This window comes from Panthera uncia, assembly GCF_023721935.1.
Source record: "Panthera uncia isolate 11264 chromosome A1 unlocalized genomic scaffold, Puncia_PCG_1.0 HiC_scaffold_16, whole genome shotgun sequence".
NCBI classification, from domain to species: domain Eukaryota; kingdom Metazoa; phylum Chordata; class Mammalia; order Carnivora; family Felidae; genus Panthera; species Panthera uncia.
Genome location: NW_026057576.1, coordinates 48,400,761 through 48,415,777, shown reverse-complemented (window position 1 = coordinate 48,415,777; position 15,017 = coordinate 48,400,761). Strand labels below are relative to the sequence as shown.

Sequence of the window (15,017 nt, the reverse complement as noted above, 5' to 3'; positions counted from 1 at the left end):
TTAACAGTTCCAAGTACAGCAAACAGGTACTCTTAGGGAGCTGAGCTGGGAAGGGCATAGAGTGGGCATTTAATGACTAAACATCAAAACCTTGCCCAGATTAAAAAAAAAAAAGACGATCTGCATCTCCAGTAAAGCAGCTATTATCACTTTAGAGGAAAGGGCTTGAGTCGGGCTGAAAGGGTCAGCCATATTTGAGCTTGACTAGAACACAGAGTAGGTTTTTATTTTTCTTAATGAATACTCTTGTTGATACGTCCAAATTTACAAACAGCAGATTTTAAAAATGAATCTCACTACTTTCAAAGAATCGTGCAAAAGGGCCTCACCCTGTTTGTAGTATTGTGATGAATTGTGCAAGTGTCATTGGAAATAGAAAGGGCACTTGTCCTGGAAATGGCATCACTCATCTCTATTTCATCAGTACAGAGCTCTGAAGGTGAGAATAGGAAATCTGAAATATGAAAGGTCTCAGGCTCTCATTGACTGCCAAGGGTCTAGCTACTCTCCTAGCTTCCCAATCAGGGACACCTAGTTATATTATAGTTACCTCAGGATACTATTTTCACTTAGCTGGAAGAAGCTCAGAGTTCTTACGGGGTTAGGATCTGTAAATATAAACAAATAAGCATCTCATAATACAGGTTGTGTTCCTTTAACTAAATTATTTTAATATATGTCTTTGTGAAATCTAAAGGCAAAAAGAACTTTTTATAGGTTTACTTAAAGACAATCATATTAACCAGGTGAGCTTGATCTGGACATTGAGTCATTATCTTGGTGCCCTAACTAAGTAAGCAAAGTTTTTAAAAATAGCACCCAAACTAGGACACTTTCCATCTTAAGTGACACAGTACTGTCTGATGTGTGTTAAAAAGACAACAATAAAAAAAAACTAATAGGAGCAATAATGGTCCAAATTTACAACTACATTTTAAACAAGTGGGTCACAGTTACCATTGGATATGATTCATTGGCCCTCCAAAAAGGTCTTATGTCTAAACTAATAAACTGACTTGTACCAGCCCAAACTCATCTGGTTGGTATCTCATAAATTCCTCCTGACTTTCCATGGGTTTTCCACCTTTGCCTGAGACCTGCACACCGACCCTGTTTAGTTACGGCTCTCCACAGTCTGTACCATACTGTGCACAGTATGGTCCCGTCCATACTCACTGGCCAGGACTGGGTCCTCTCATAACCTCCTGGCAGGGAATTATTGGCCCATTTCCAAGATTTGGTCAGGCTACTCCCAGTTCAATGCTAGGAATGCCCTCACCCTAATTCACACTCATACTAGAAAATAAATTCTACTTTTGCCAGTCAGGTTTCAAGGGCCACATTGTTTTAGAATCTTACCACATTCTTACGGTTAAAATATTTAATGTTATCATACTCTTGACTTCTCAAGAACTTGGCGAATGCACAGAAAAATGTATATAACTATCAAGGTTCATCTGTCTTTAATTTAACTTTATTAACAAGCTTGAGTGATAGAATTATTATGCTTTTGTGCTAATAAATCCTACCTGGCAATAGCAAAGTACATATTAATTAGACTATAGCATAATATTGATTTAGATAATCTGCCGCTAACAACCCTTATTTTCCCTGCTACTTTGTCAGCATCGGAATTGTTTTGCTAGTCTAACTTCCAACACAACAGATTGCTTTTGTAGTCATTGAAAAAAGACTTTACAATGCATTTATTGCCATCTAAATAACCCCTTTGTGGTCTTTAAAAATTGGATTCAAACAGAAAGAAAATAATAATGTCTCTCTTCTAATTGGCTTCAGGTGCAGCATTTATTTTAAACTTGAACTTCCTTGTACTGAACACAGTAATCGGTTATAAAAAAAGTATAGGATTATTATCCTGGTGGCATCTTTTATTTTTAAATCCTTTTAAAGAATAGCTCATCTTGAATGATGCAGATACACCCAGCGGAGGTAGTCTGAAGCCAAACTCCTATATCTCAAGGAAATCACAGACTAGCACACATTTAATTGCAGGACTAGATCCTCAGGTCACCATCAGAATTCATCTTTCATCCCATCCCAAGCACACATGTTTAGTTAAGAGATTCCTTGAGGGGAGCCTGGGTGGCTCAGTTGACTGAGCGACCAACTCAAGATCTTAGGTCATGATCTTGCAGTTTGAGCCCCATGTTGGGCTTTGCACTGACAGTGCAGAACCTGCTTGGGATTCTCTCTATCCCTCTCTCCCTCTCTGTCCCTCCCCTATTATCTCTGTCTGGCAAAATAAATAAATTAAAAAAAAAGATTCCTCTATAATTATGAGCCATTTAAATAGACTGATATTCAAAGTGCTTAGGGAATGGCTGACCCAACCTACATGCCTTTCCTCATGCAGACAGGAGCACAGGCAGGGTGAGTGCCATTCTCTTCTCCACTGTTCTTGTCATCAGAACTGGAGATCACCCAGGCACAGATGGGGACAGTGCTTTTCACTTTCTTATATTAACCTCTCCTTAACTCCTTACTTTTCAAACACAAAGGAAATATTAATCGTCTCATTCTCTTTCTAAATAATGTGGCTATGAAATTGACATTCTATCTTATGACTATTCAGAAATACCTCCCCCATATGCAAAGAGTATTGTGAAAAATAATACTTGGACATTCTGTAAATGTTTCAGTGAAAAGACTACATTTAGGAAAATAAAAAAGGCAGCATTTCTCATAACAACATTAGAGCGAATACACTACCATATTAAAGGCTCTTTTTAGTATGCTAACTGTTGAAAATCCTATACATGTGCCATGTGGGCGAGTTCACACTGCTAGAGGAACTTTAACAATCATATTTTCTGGACTTGCTTGGTTTGACATTAAGCAAAATCCACAAAAAATCATATGAATTCATTTGGATATATTAGTTTAAATTGTTTACTTCACCAATTGAACCCTTTGGCTCTCTTAAACTTTAGTAAGATTCTCAAGGGAGAGCTTTGTTGTCTCTATGGATTTCAACACGTGATATAATGCTCCATTTGACAAAATGTGTGACCTAGGTCTCCTTTCAAAGTAATGTACAGCATGAATGAAACACCATTTCTGTAAGGACTTACATTAAGTTTTTACTTAAGGACTGTATATTTCAGAAGTAAAATATATATACCCCAGTGATTTCAGTATAAGACAGTATAATCCCTTAGAAAATATAAAATTTTACAGCTGTATCACACAGGATAAAAATCTAAATTCCTTAGCAAAGAATACTAAATTCTTTATAATATTGTATATTTCTACCTCCCTAGTCTTATCAGCATCCACTTTCTGCTTTATCCTACATCAAGCCCTAAAGGGTAACTATTCTAAGTCCCCTTAGAAATTTGGGCTTATCTCTAACACGTGTATGACATGTTTAATAAATATTGTTTGATCATATAAGTAAATGATGTTTAGAGAAGTGATCATTTACATATGGTGTGAGTAGAGAAGAGTTAATGGAGGGTGTGGAATTTAGGCAATAAATGGTAGAATGTTGATATAGATGAGGCTAGAGGGCATTTTGAGATATGTCCCAAAAGGCTGGAAATTTCAGTTGCAAAAATTAGACCAAGTCTGGTTTCTGCAGAAGAACAAAAGCCAGACTGAGAAAACAGATTGGAACCAGAAAGAGATCATTTATTTTGAAATGTTAGAAATCATCATTGTTGGTATAGTTGCAATATGAGATTATTTTTTTAAGTGCAAAAATTGTAAGCTTAGCTCAAGATTTTGAAAGATTGGATTTTCTTGTATCCAAAAGAAATGGATTCACAAAAAATGCTATTGAGTATAAGGAAATGGATTTTATAATTGGAAAAGTTGGTCAGGGGATTTCAGCAGCCAGGCTATGCATTGCTTTATTTGTCTATGAATTTTTCCCTGGATGTTTCATGCATACATCCTGCTTCCCCACAACATGGTTTGTAATTGTTTCAAAGGCAAAGCCTTTAAATTTCCCATGATATTATGTGCCAAATAAGTGTGTGCTTTTAGTAATAATTAGATATATAATAATGTCATAAGAAGCCATGAAATAAGTTCTTGCTTTTTACACAAAACCATAAACTTTCAAAGAAGGCATACATTTTATAACCATTAACATCAGAAAGGATGAATGAATGAAGTAGGATAAAGATACCTCTAGTTTCTCTTTTTGTAAATTTCTTCTTTATGGCTTCTTTCCCAAAGATGGGGCAGAACTGGATGTGACAAGATTCTGTCGGACTAAGGAAATTTGACCAGACTAGGGGACTAAGTTGATTTGGAGAAAGTTGAGGTTTCCATCTTCTGAACTGTCCTGATATCCTCAAGAAGAATATCATCAATTCGGAAATTGATTTTCACAAATTCTAGAAAGTCCAGCCAACTATGCAAAATCTACTTTTGTTGTCTGACCACTAACCTTTTTGATTTTTTTTCTAATTTCTTCTTTCTATTGGCCCATATGTATTCATGTTCCTTCTGGTTATGGAATGTTCTCCTGTTCAACCACTCCTTCCTTTCCATTCCCAATTATCAATAGGTATTCCTTACTCCAATGAAAAAAAGTTCTACTCTGATTAAAGAGATGGATACTAACATTAAGCAATAATCATTCTTTCCAGAAGACTCTGTATTATAAAAGATTGGCCACTGGTGTAGTCTATGGGGGACAGAGGAGAACAAATAGAACAAGTTTCCCATGGCAGTTCTGTTACCTACTAGAGAGGCAGTTTTTGTTTGTTCACACAAGTATTTTCTCAGATGCTTGGCTACCACACAGTTTTTATGTTTATTTATTATTTCCTGCTTATGTAGAAATAAGTACAAGAATATGAATTTAATATATATATATATAATTGTATAAATCATTATGTTAACTACATACACAATTAGAAGAAACATCCATGTTAACTAGCCGCTGCAAAATAAATTATAAACATATCCTATTATATTCACCGTTTTTGTATATTACAACATTTCCTTTAACACATCATTTGATTTTTATAAATTTTTCAGTTAATAGACTTTTTAAAAGTCAGTTTATTTATTTCTTTTGAGGGAGAGAGAGAAAGCATGTACATGCAAGTAAGCACAATTGGGGGAGGGGCAGAGAGATTGGGAGAGAGAGTCCCAAGCAGGCTCTGTGCTGTCAACGCAGAGCCCCATGTAGGACTCAGTCTCATGAACCGTGACAGCATGACCTAAGCTGAAATCAGGTGTCAGACACTTAACCACCTGAGCCACCCAGGGATTCTTCAGTTAACAGACTTTTCGATTAAAAGCTTTGCATGTTTTGTAAATCAAAAAGTTATTTTTCCCCTAAAACGTATTTGAATATACTTTCTGTTTCACCTTCTCTGTTTCTATACACAAATATTAGTTGTATACCTAAATATAACTTTTTTGGGTCTTTCTTTTTCTTCTGTATTCTGGAGACTAGAAAAGATAGGTTTATTGATGTATTGACACAATAAACTGCACTTCTGTAAAGCATATAATTTGATAATCTTCAACATACGTACACACCTGGGAAATCTTAACCATAACCAAAATAATAAACATGCCCTTTACCACCAAAGTTTCTTCGTGTCCCTTGGTAATCCTTTCCTTTCCCTTTCTTCATTTTCCTCTTTTCTTCATGTTCAGACAATCACTGAACTTTTTCCATAATGATAGATTAGTTTACATTTCCTTTTATTGAAATCACATGATATGTTACCTTTTGTTATCAGACTTCTTGGACTCATCATAATCACTTATGAGATCTATGTACACTGTTGTGTATATCAATATACACAAGTCTTTTTGTGGCTGAGTAATTTTTATTATATGAAGATAGCGTAACTGGTTCCACTTCCTTGTCCTCCGGGACTCATTATTGGCTCTCTTCTCTTTCCACCCACAGTCCTATGTCATACGTATTGATCACTCCCATGTCTGATGTCATGTCCCACGTCATTCTCCCCTAACCTGGCCCACAATTCCCATTGTCTATTCAATACATCTTTCTGAATGTACAATGGGTTGATCAAACTTAACAGAACCAGGATGAGTACCTCCCCCAAACTGACTGCTCTCCCTCTGTTCCCTTATACTGGATGGATCATGTCACTACCTGGCCTAAAACCCTCCAAAGTTTTTCTCATTGTTATTGGAACGAAAACCAAACTCCTTACATTTGACTACAAGACTGTATGACCAGGTCCCTGTATATGTCCCTAGATTCATCACATCTTATCTTCTCTTCTTCTCACATTAAGCATCCTCAAAGAAATTCCATTTCTAAGCGTCCTCAAAGAAATTCCATTTCTGTACCAAGGCATCCATCCTACCCCAGGGCTTTGGTGCTCACTGTTTGCTTTGTCTCAACCCCTCTTCCACTGGGTGTTTGCAGGGCTGAGTTCTTCTCATCACTCAGTTTTGAACTTAAATATTCCCTCCCCAGATAGCTCTTCTTTGTTCCTGCCCTCCAAACCAAAATAATCTCCCCTTTCTCATCCTGTTTATTTCTTTAATGGCACTCACTGCTGTAACCATTATTGAATTATCTGTTTACTTCATTACATGCTGTTTCCAACTTCTCTAGGATGTGAGACCCTAAAGACAGAGACTCTGCCTGGGCTGTTCAGTGTCATATCCCAACACTTCACACAGGGTCTGTCACATGAGCGCACATGATAGATTATCTATTACGTATCTGAATGTATGAACGGGTAAGTATCTCCACCATCTACTCAATAATCCTAGACTGCTATCTTTTCCCTATCCCCATATCTGATTTGTCACTGAGAGTCTGAGCCATAAATTCTAGTTATGGAGCATATTCTATTCATCTTCCCTTCTTCCTCTCCACTATCCTGGCCTTAATTCAGACCTCTTCTCTCCAAAGTGCCTTAATTCAAGATTCTGCTAATTGATTTCTCTAATGCCATTGCAACTCCCTGCAGTTCATTCCTCTATGTTTCTAACACACAAAACAGACTGAGCTCTGCCCTACTTAGATTCGTTCAAGGTATGTGCATTTCAGATTAAAATTCAATTTCAGTACCAGTATATACAATTTCCCATCATGGCTATGTTTTCTTGCTGTGTTTTCCCACCAACCTGTAGCTCTCCACTTAATTCATGTGTAATTCCTAACAGACTAAAACCCCAAAAAGTGCCTTAATTCTCTTTTGTCTTTTTCATGAAGCTTTTTCTTCCTGAATTGCACCTGTCACTTACATTATCCAGAAAAAAGGACTTTCTCCTCATGAAGTCTTGCACATATACATATTATCAGGCACTGGAGCCCAATAGCATAAACCTAACCCAGAGGCCCAATAGCCTTGGTTTATCTGCAGTTGTAATAAGCTGTGTGGTGCTCATTAAGATTCATATACTCTCTGTACCTCAGTTTCCTCTTCTGTAAAATATAAATAAAAAGAACACGGGCTTCATGAGCTAACAGCAAGCATTTGACACAGGACAGTTATTATTATAAATGTGACCACTTCCTCTTTGGTGTCCCCTCTACTCTCTTCCATAGCATCTGCCATCTTCTCCCCACATCAACCTGCAAGACAGCAAATGCTTCCAGAACAGGACTCCTGTCTTTGTATCTCATCATGAAGATAGGCGCAATGAATAATCTGTTAGATAGTGGATACAATTAGCAACGAAATTGCTACCTCAATCTAACTGCTTTGGCACAGAAGGAAGGATTCCTCCCCAACATCAAAAGGATTGCCAAAACTTCTGGCTTATTCCAGGTAATCCCAATTACCTTGTCTGGAAATAGAGCCCAATGAATCCATCTTATGGAAACAAATGGAGCATGCCTTTTCTGCAAATACCCTATGGCACTATTAAATCCATGGGATTCAAATATACAGAGCTTCCTCCATATGCTTTATTAATGAATAAATTTGATGAATGAAGTGGGACTAATTGGGGCAGGTGCTATTTGTGTCTCTATTTTCCCCAAATTTCTGTCTTGGCCCCTAGGGGATCCCTCACTTGCCCCGGCTCAGGATGGCTGCTGGAGGAGCACTTTGGGGCCCTTACTAGCTCCTCTCCTCAGGAGTAGTGGTTCCTAAACTAACTGGTTAGACCCAGGCAACAACTGGTTCCATTTAACTGGAGGTCGGAATCACTGTACCTTAATGGCAGAGTCTGAGGTTGAAGCGTTGCTCATCTCCAGCATCCAGGTGCAAAAGTGAAACTCATTCAGGCAGAAGCTACCAATGTCTTATTCCTACCCTGGTTTCTGCTTCATGTAAGTGGCAGAATAAACTGAGATAAAATTATGCTTCTCAACATTTGCTTTATATTAGATTCTCCTGGGGAACTTTATAATTCCAAAGCCAGGGCCACTCCACAATTAAGTAATTCACTGTTACTTAGGAACTAAGTCAGTCTCTGCAGGTGGAACATAGGCAGTGGTTTTTAAAGGCCCCCAGATGATTCTGATGTGCAGGCAAGTTTGAGAAACACTGCCCTAAGAGAAATTAAGCGATATGGTTCAAACCAGAAGACCATTCAAACGTGGCAAAATTGCTTTGTCATTCAAAGTTCAGGAATTGCTAAACTTCGGGTGCCTTAGCCATAGTCAAAGAGAACTCAGGTTCAAGAAGAGCACTTTCAGCATTCTCTCCAGTTACCTGGTGCCTCCAGGGTCCAGAGAAGCCCTAATAACACTACCTCTGCCTACACTGGAAACAGTGATGTCTTCCCTCGGACTTCTCCTAACACAGCGCAGGCAGAAAGTGATGTGGCATCATGGGGGGGGAGGGCAGAGAGAAAACACTATGGAGGTTCCTCAAAAACTAAAAACAGATCTACCATATGATCCAGCAATCCCTCTCCTGGTAGATATCCAAAAGAACTGAAATTGGGAATCTGAAGCGATATCCGCACCCCCAGACTCACTGCAGCACTATTCACAATAGGATGTGGAAACCACCTAAGGGTCTATCAACAGATGAATGGATAAAGAAGTGTGGTATATACACACAATGGAGTATTATTCAGCCTTAAAAAGGAGGAAACCCTGCCACCTGCAACCGCATGGATGAACCTGGAGGACCTTATGCTCAGTGAGACAAACCAGACACGGAAGGACAAATACTGTATGATTCCACTTGTATGAGGTATCTAATAGTCAAATAAGTAGACACAGACAAACAGACCCAGAGTAGAATGGTGGTTGACAGACTCTGGCAGAAGGGAGAAAGAAACGGGGGCTGCTGTTCAACCAGTTTCAAGTTTTAGCTATACAGGATGAATAAGCTACACAAAATGAATACATGCTGACATTTGCTGTATAACATTAGTGCCTGTATTAACAATACTATATTATGCACTTAAAAAACTTTGAAAGGGTCAATCTCAAGGTAACTGCTCTTACCATACACAAAAAAATACTTTCTAAAAGATTTTTTTAATGTTTTCTTTATTTTTGACACAGAGAGAGACAGAGCATGAGCAGGGGAGGGGCAGAGAGAGAGGGAGACAGAGAATCCCAAGGCAGGCTCCAGGCTCTGAGCTGTCAGCACAGGCCTGACGCGGGGCTCGAACTCATGAACCACGAGATCATGACCTGAGCCAAAGCCAGACGCTTAACCGACTGAGCCACCCAGGCGCCCCCCCCCCCCGAAAAATACTTTTTTTAAAGAAAGAAGTGTGTCCATATGCTGTCTACTTGGGTACATGGAGTCTGAATGTGGAGTGTAGAAAATCTGTCTAACAGAGGTTTGCTTTGTTTTATTTTTCCAAAATACTTAAATAAGATGCTGGCCCATTACTAAAAGAAAAAAAAATCTGCTTGTGTCATTTACTCAGAGGGAACAAGCCTGAGAAATAAATGAAGAACAGCTGGGGCAGACATGCTAGGTTATCTGCTTTCTCTTTTAAGAAGCAGTTAGAGCTGCTAGGGAAAAGCAGCAGAGATGTCTGGAGAAAGAGGGATTATATTGGGAGAAACAAAGAATCACTTGAGGGACTTTTGTGCTCAGAGCAGTAGCTGAAACGTGCTAATGATCAATTTAACACCTGCCATTTTAATTAGCACCTAAGGATAAGCTGAAATTGAGAGAGAGGGCTGGAAACAGTAAAATGGCCTGAGAGGTAGCCCAAGGTCAGAGGGAAAATAAAGAACCATGGTTTATAGAAGCAGGTGATTCTAGTTTGTTAGAGGAAGCACAATTTGTATTTAGGTGTTGTTTTGTTTATTAGTATACCTTTATGGTGGAAAATTTGGAATTTGCAACAGAAGCTAATCTGTGAATTGTCTGAAGAAAATTAGATTCCATGTAAACTTTTTCAAAGATTTCCCTTATATACCAGAGGTTAAAGAATCAAAATAGCAAAGACTGAATGGGACCCAGGCTAGTGTTTCAGGAGTTACACTTCTATGAATTTGAGCTACTATCCAGCTGTGTGGTAGTAGCTAAATATAAACTCCCATTACTTAGAAGCTTGGTGGCTAAAATGTAGCAAAACTCAAATTTAAATAAATCAAATCACATGGAAATAATTATGTGTGTGTGCAGGGGGGTATGTATCACAGTAATTCAAAGTCACATCATAAGCATTCCCAGTGTCACAGACTTTGGGACATATCCTATGTTAAGACTATCAAATGAAGGTCTTAGTTTTGGCTAGTGGGACTGGTCACTTATCTGCTCCAATCTTCCAGGGTCTGTGCAATATTAAACCACCCTGATTGGTACCAAGTCCATTCACACCTCAGTTAAACCGTTCCATGTGGAAATGTGTCTGTCTGAAATCAGGGATCTGTCACCAACTGTGGACCTATACTTAGGAGAGATCATCAAAGCAATATCATGGTCCTCAGGCTTTCCAAGATCATAAGAATGGAATTGAACCCCCAGTGGGGTTTGGAAAGTCCCTGCTACACAGCACATATAATGTATGATATGTTCATTGATAAAGTTAAAATGAGAGAATGGTATCAGACACTATCTGAGGACCAAATCCTGGGTGGAGTTGTTCTCCATGTACATTCCTAGGAAAACTAAAATAGATTGATAGACGTTCATAAATGCAGAGGAAGAAAGTGAGACCTGCGGTCACAAAACCACTGAGGGCAGAGCCAAGACTGAACACTTCTCTCTATGCTCATTTCCTAACTCAGACTCTATAGAAACACATCTGGTAGGGTACACATGGCAAGGTTCCTAAATCTATCAATAATTAAAATACACATTGATCATAAATACCACAGAATTTGAGACATCTAAATAAACCATTACTGTAATCATTTTCTAAGAAGACTATCTAAACAAAAAGCAATTAACAATCAAGGCTAAACCTAGTTCTGTAGAAAAATATATGCTTGAACGTGTGATTAAATGTATCTTAAATATACAATGACTGTGTGTCTGATATTGATTTTAAACTTGTTCTACAGTTGCATTTTAATTCAGGTTTTCAGCGTGTTAATACATAGTCTGATGATGGGATACTGACACATTTACATGTGAGTCATATATTTAAAGTTCAGTAAAGGCTGTAGAAGATTGTTCCTTATGAATTACGCTGATCTTTCCATGTACAAGGTGTCCTGGGGCTTTTGTGTTCATTTGTTTGCTTGCTTGCTTTGCTTGGTCAAAATAAGGCAGAAGGCCATTAAAGAAAAAAATAAATATATGCTGAGCAATAAGAAAAAATAAAAGAGAGAGGTAAGAAAGGAAGGCCCTTGCTTTCTGATCCAGGTAAAAAGCATAGAGCCAAGCACACTAAAGTTAAATTCTGGTCTGTTAACCAAAATAAAATAAAACTCTAAGACCTTTTAATTAATTTTTAAAAACATAACTATCTAGGTAACTTGTACCATTTCCTTTTCTTGAGCTGTTTTAAATATACAGGACATGCTTGGAAGACTCAATACTGCTTCTTGTTCTAGTATCTATGTGATACTCAATAATTGCCACAATTTTCTTTGTAAGAATAAGAATGAGAACAGTAGGACTCCAGAGTTTACAAAGGCATATCTCATCATATTCTTTGTGAGTGATGCCCTTGTTTGCTTTGGCTCAGATCCAGACATATCAGGAATTTAGAAGAACAATAATAGATCATCTAGTAGAGTTCCTTGTTCTCAATTTATTTTGCTTCTGTTTTATTTTTCAAAGACAATACCTGAAATGAGCAAATAAATCAATATACAGGAATCAAAAAGTTATCTGTTAGTATAATTTTATATAATAAATGTTGCCAAAAAATGGTGATATATATTTGTATATATATTAAAAATTTTAATACTATATATATGTATATACTGTATAATATGTATATACATGTACGTACTGTATAATACTGTATATATATATATATATATATATATATATATAACCTGTTACAATATGAAAGTAAAAGTCCTTTTCCAACCCTATAATTTTGAGAGCTCTTTTCTGTCCTTTGATTCATTTTGACCAGAGAAATTCTTGCTTATAACAAGTAAGTCTAGTGGAAGTGAAAATTCCGTATTTTTGGGTGAATCATTTGTTTAAGAAATTACCTTAAAAAAATAATAATTGTACACAACAAAGACTTACACAGGACATGTTTTACTTAGGTCAAAGTGCAGGTAATTTTTTACTAAAACGAGAAAAAAGAATAAGTGTTTTAAAAATATTGGAAAGAAATGCTTTGGCCCAGCATTTATGTGCTCTGTAAGTAGAAATAACACATCTTCTCTTTCAACAATGGAGGTGCCATATGGATTAGTATATCTAAGAAGATTCTGAAAGCGCCAAAAATATTACAAAACTCTTTATTGCTCTAGGTATTAGTTAATAGGGGATAACTCATTGAAATAATATTCTATACCCATGAGTATTACTTAAAATATATAGGTAAAAATTACTTTTTATTTCAATTTATAACATTCTTACAATAAACATTTTATGATATTATACTTTGAGTCAAGAAGATCTCACTTTAGTGTTCTCTTATTAAAGGTTGTGAAGCTGGCCCAAAGTTACTGGGGATTTTGTAAGGAACAGTTAAATTGTTCTTTAAAAGTTTTATATAAGTTCAAGAATCCTATTTAAAGTACATAGTGCAAGAAACAAAGATCAATAAGGCATGATCTTTAGCCTAAAAGATTTATAGTCTAGTAATCAAATATATATAACAAAAGGAACCACAAATGTATATGTATATATATACACACACACATATATAAATGATTATATATTAAATATATAGTATATAAATTATATAGTAATACATAATTTGATAATATATTTATATAATAAATGATATATATACATATACACATATATAATATATATACACACACATTATATACATATATATAAATGATTATATATTAAATATACAGTATATAAATTATATAGTAATACATAATTTGATAATATATTTAGTATAATAAATAAAAGATAATTAAAATACATTTGATGTATATTTTAATTATCTTTCATTTTAAATACCTTTTATTTTATCTTTTATTTTAATTATCATATAGATAGATAGATAGATAGATATAAAATAAACAGAACCAGAAGAGTGGCATAAACAAAACACGATGAAGTTAGTGCAGAAAGAATGACATCTGGTAGAAAGAAATCAAAGCAGTTCTCACAAAGGCTGTGGGATCTGATAGTGATCTTCAAGACCTTCCAGATGGATAAATTATCAACAATAGAGATGAGTTCATATTTAAGGTGCAAAAAAAGGAAAAAAATAAGGCATACACTAAGCAGCTAAAATTTTCAAATACAGAAAATGAAAATACACAATAGTCCAAGATAACCATGACAAGACGATGTAGTGTGGTATGGATAAGCCTGGACATAGAGCCTGGTACCAGTGCATGGGGCACATTTGAAAGCCAGCCTAAGGTTTTATCCATTTGGCTGAAAGCACTGGAAGTTGTTGTAAGGAAATGACAAAATGAGAGCTAAGATATGTGAAGTTTATATTTAATATATATGACTGAAGAGATACAGGAAACAGGATGGCTACTCAGAGAACCTTTGTACAATAGCCCAGAGGAGAAATAATAAGGAGCTAAACTGAAGTGTTGGGAGGGGAAGGGACAGAGAAAAAGGAGAAAAATAAATGCAGGAGATGTTTCATGGGCAGCTGGTGACTGAAGAATGTATGGAGCCAATGGTGAGAAATAACAGACTCTGGGAGCCAAAATCACCATGCAACGAATACAAATGCAACAAAGTCAGCCCAACAAATGTCTTCTGAGCATTTGCTGCACAGAAGGCCCCATGAAGTGTGCTGAGTTCTGGGCCCACAAGATAGGTTAGACAATACAGTGTACTCAGGGGGTTAGTAAGCTCGTGAAAGAGGAAAGCCAAGTAAAGAACTATTCCTGCAATTCAAACTTAATCCAAAGAGTGGTTTTTGTGGACATGTGATGAGGGGTATAAGCCAGAGATATTGAGGTGGAAAAATAGGGAACGTTCCGGAAGTGTGGCACAAAGAAAGAAAATTAGCTCAGCAAGGAGGAATGACCAAACCAGACAGATATGAAAAGTACAGGAAGAGAGGGCAAGTAAGAGGTTTGCACTTGGGTAATGTAGAAGGTGGGATGAGTGACACAGGATGTGGACAGAAGTAGCAGGCTGGAGGCAAAAACTGCCCATATAAAGGAGAAATGCCAAGAAGGCAGAAATGTTGTTACTGAATGAATATGCAATAGAAACCAGCCCAAAGCCAGTTTCACTTGGAATGACCCCTTAAATATGGTCTTTATCTGCCTGTTCTCCTGCCAGATGGTGAAACTGAAGGCTTCCAGTACTTCTAGGGGGTTGGGGGGGGTGGGGTGGGGAGGTAAACTACGAACAATGGGAGTCTCTAGTGGATCCCTGTAGTGTGCGCAAATCTAATTAGCTTCTTAATATCAATGGCTGATGTAAAAACATGCTTTTATAAGCCTAGCTTGTTGACATCTGAAATATAAGTATTTGGGTGGCATTTAAAACTATTCCTCCCAAGAATAAAGCAAAGTATGATAACCTCAAATTTTTTATCCA

General features: G+C 36.9%; 1 long non-coding RNA gene across 2 annotated transcripts in view; it reads right to left on the bottom strand.

Annotated features, from left to right (window-relative positions):
• Positions 1–473: 473 nt before the first annotated feature.
• The window catches only part of LOC125933873 (uncharacterized), a 105,168-nt gene continuing 90,624 nt past the window's right edge, over positions 474–15,017 (bottom strand). For both annotated transcript variants that reach the window (XR_007461133.1, XR_007461132.1), the window contains exon 3: positions 474–608. This is a non-coding gene — a long non-coding RNA (uncharacterized LOC125933873). The remainder of the gene's footprint in view (positions 609–15,017) is intronic.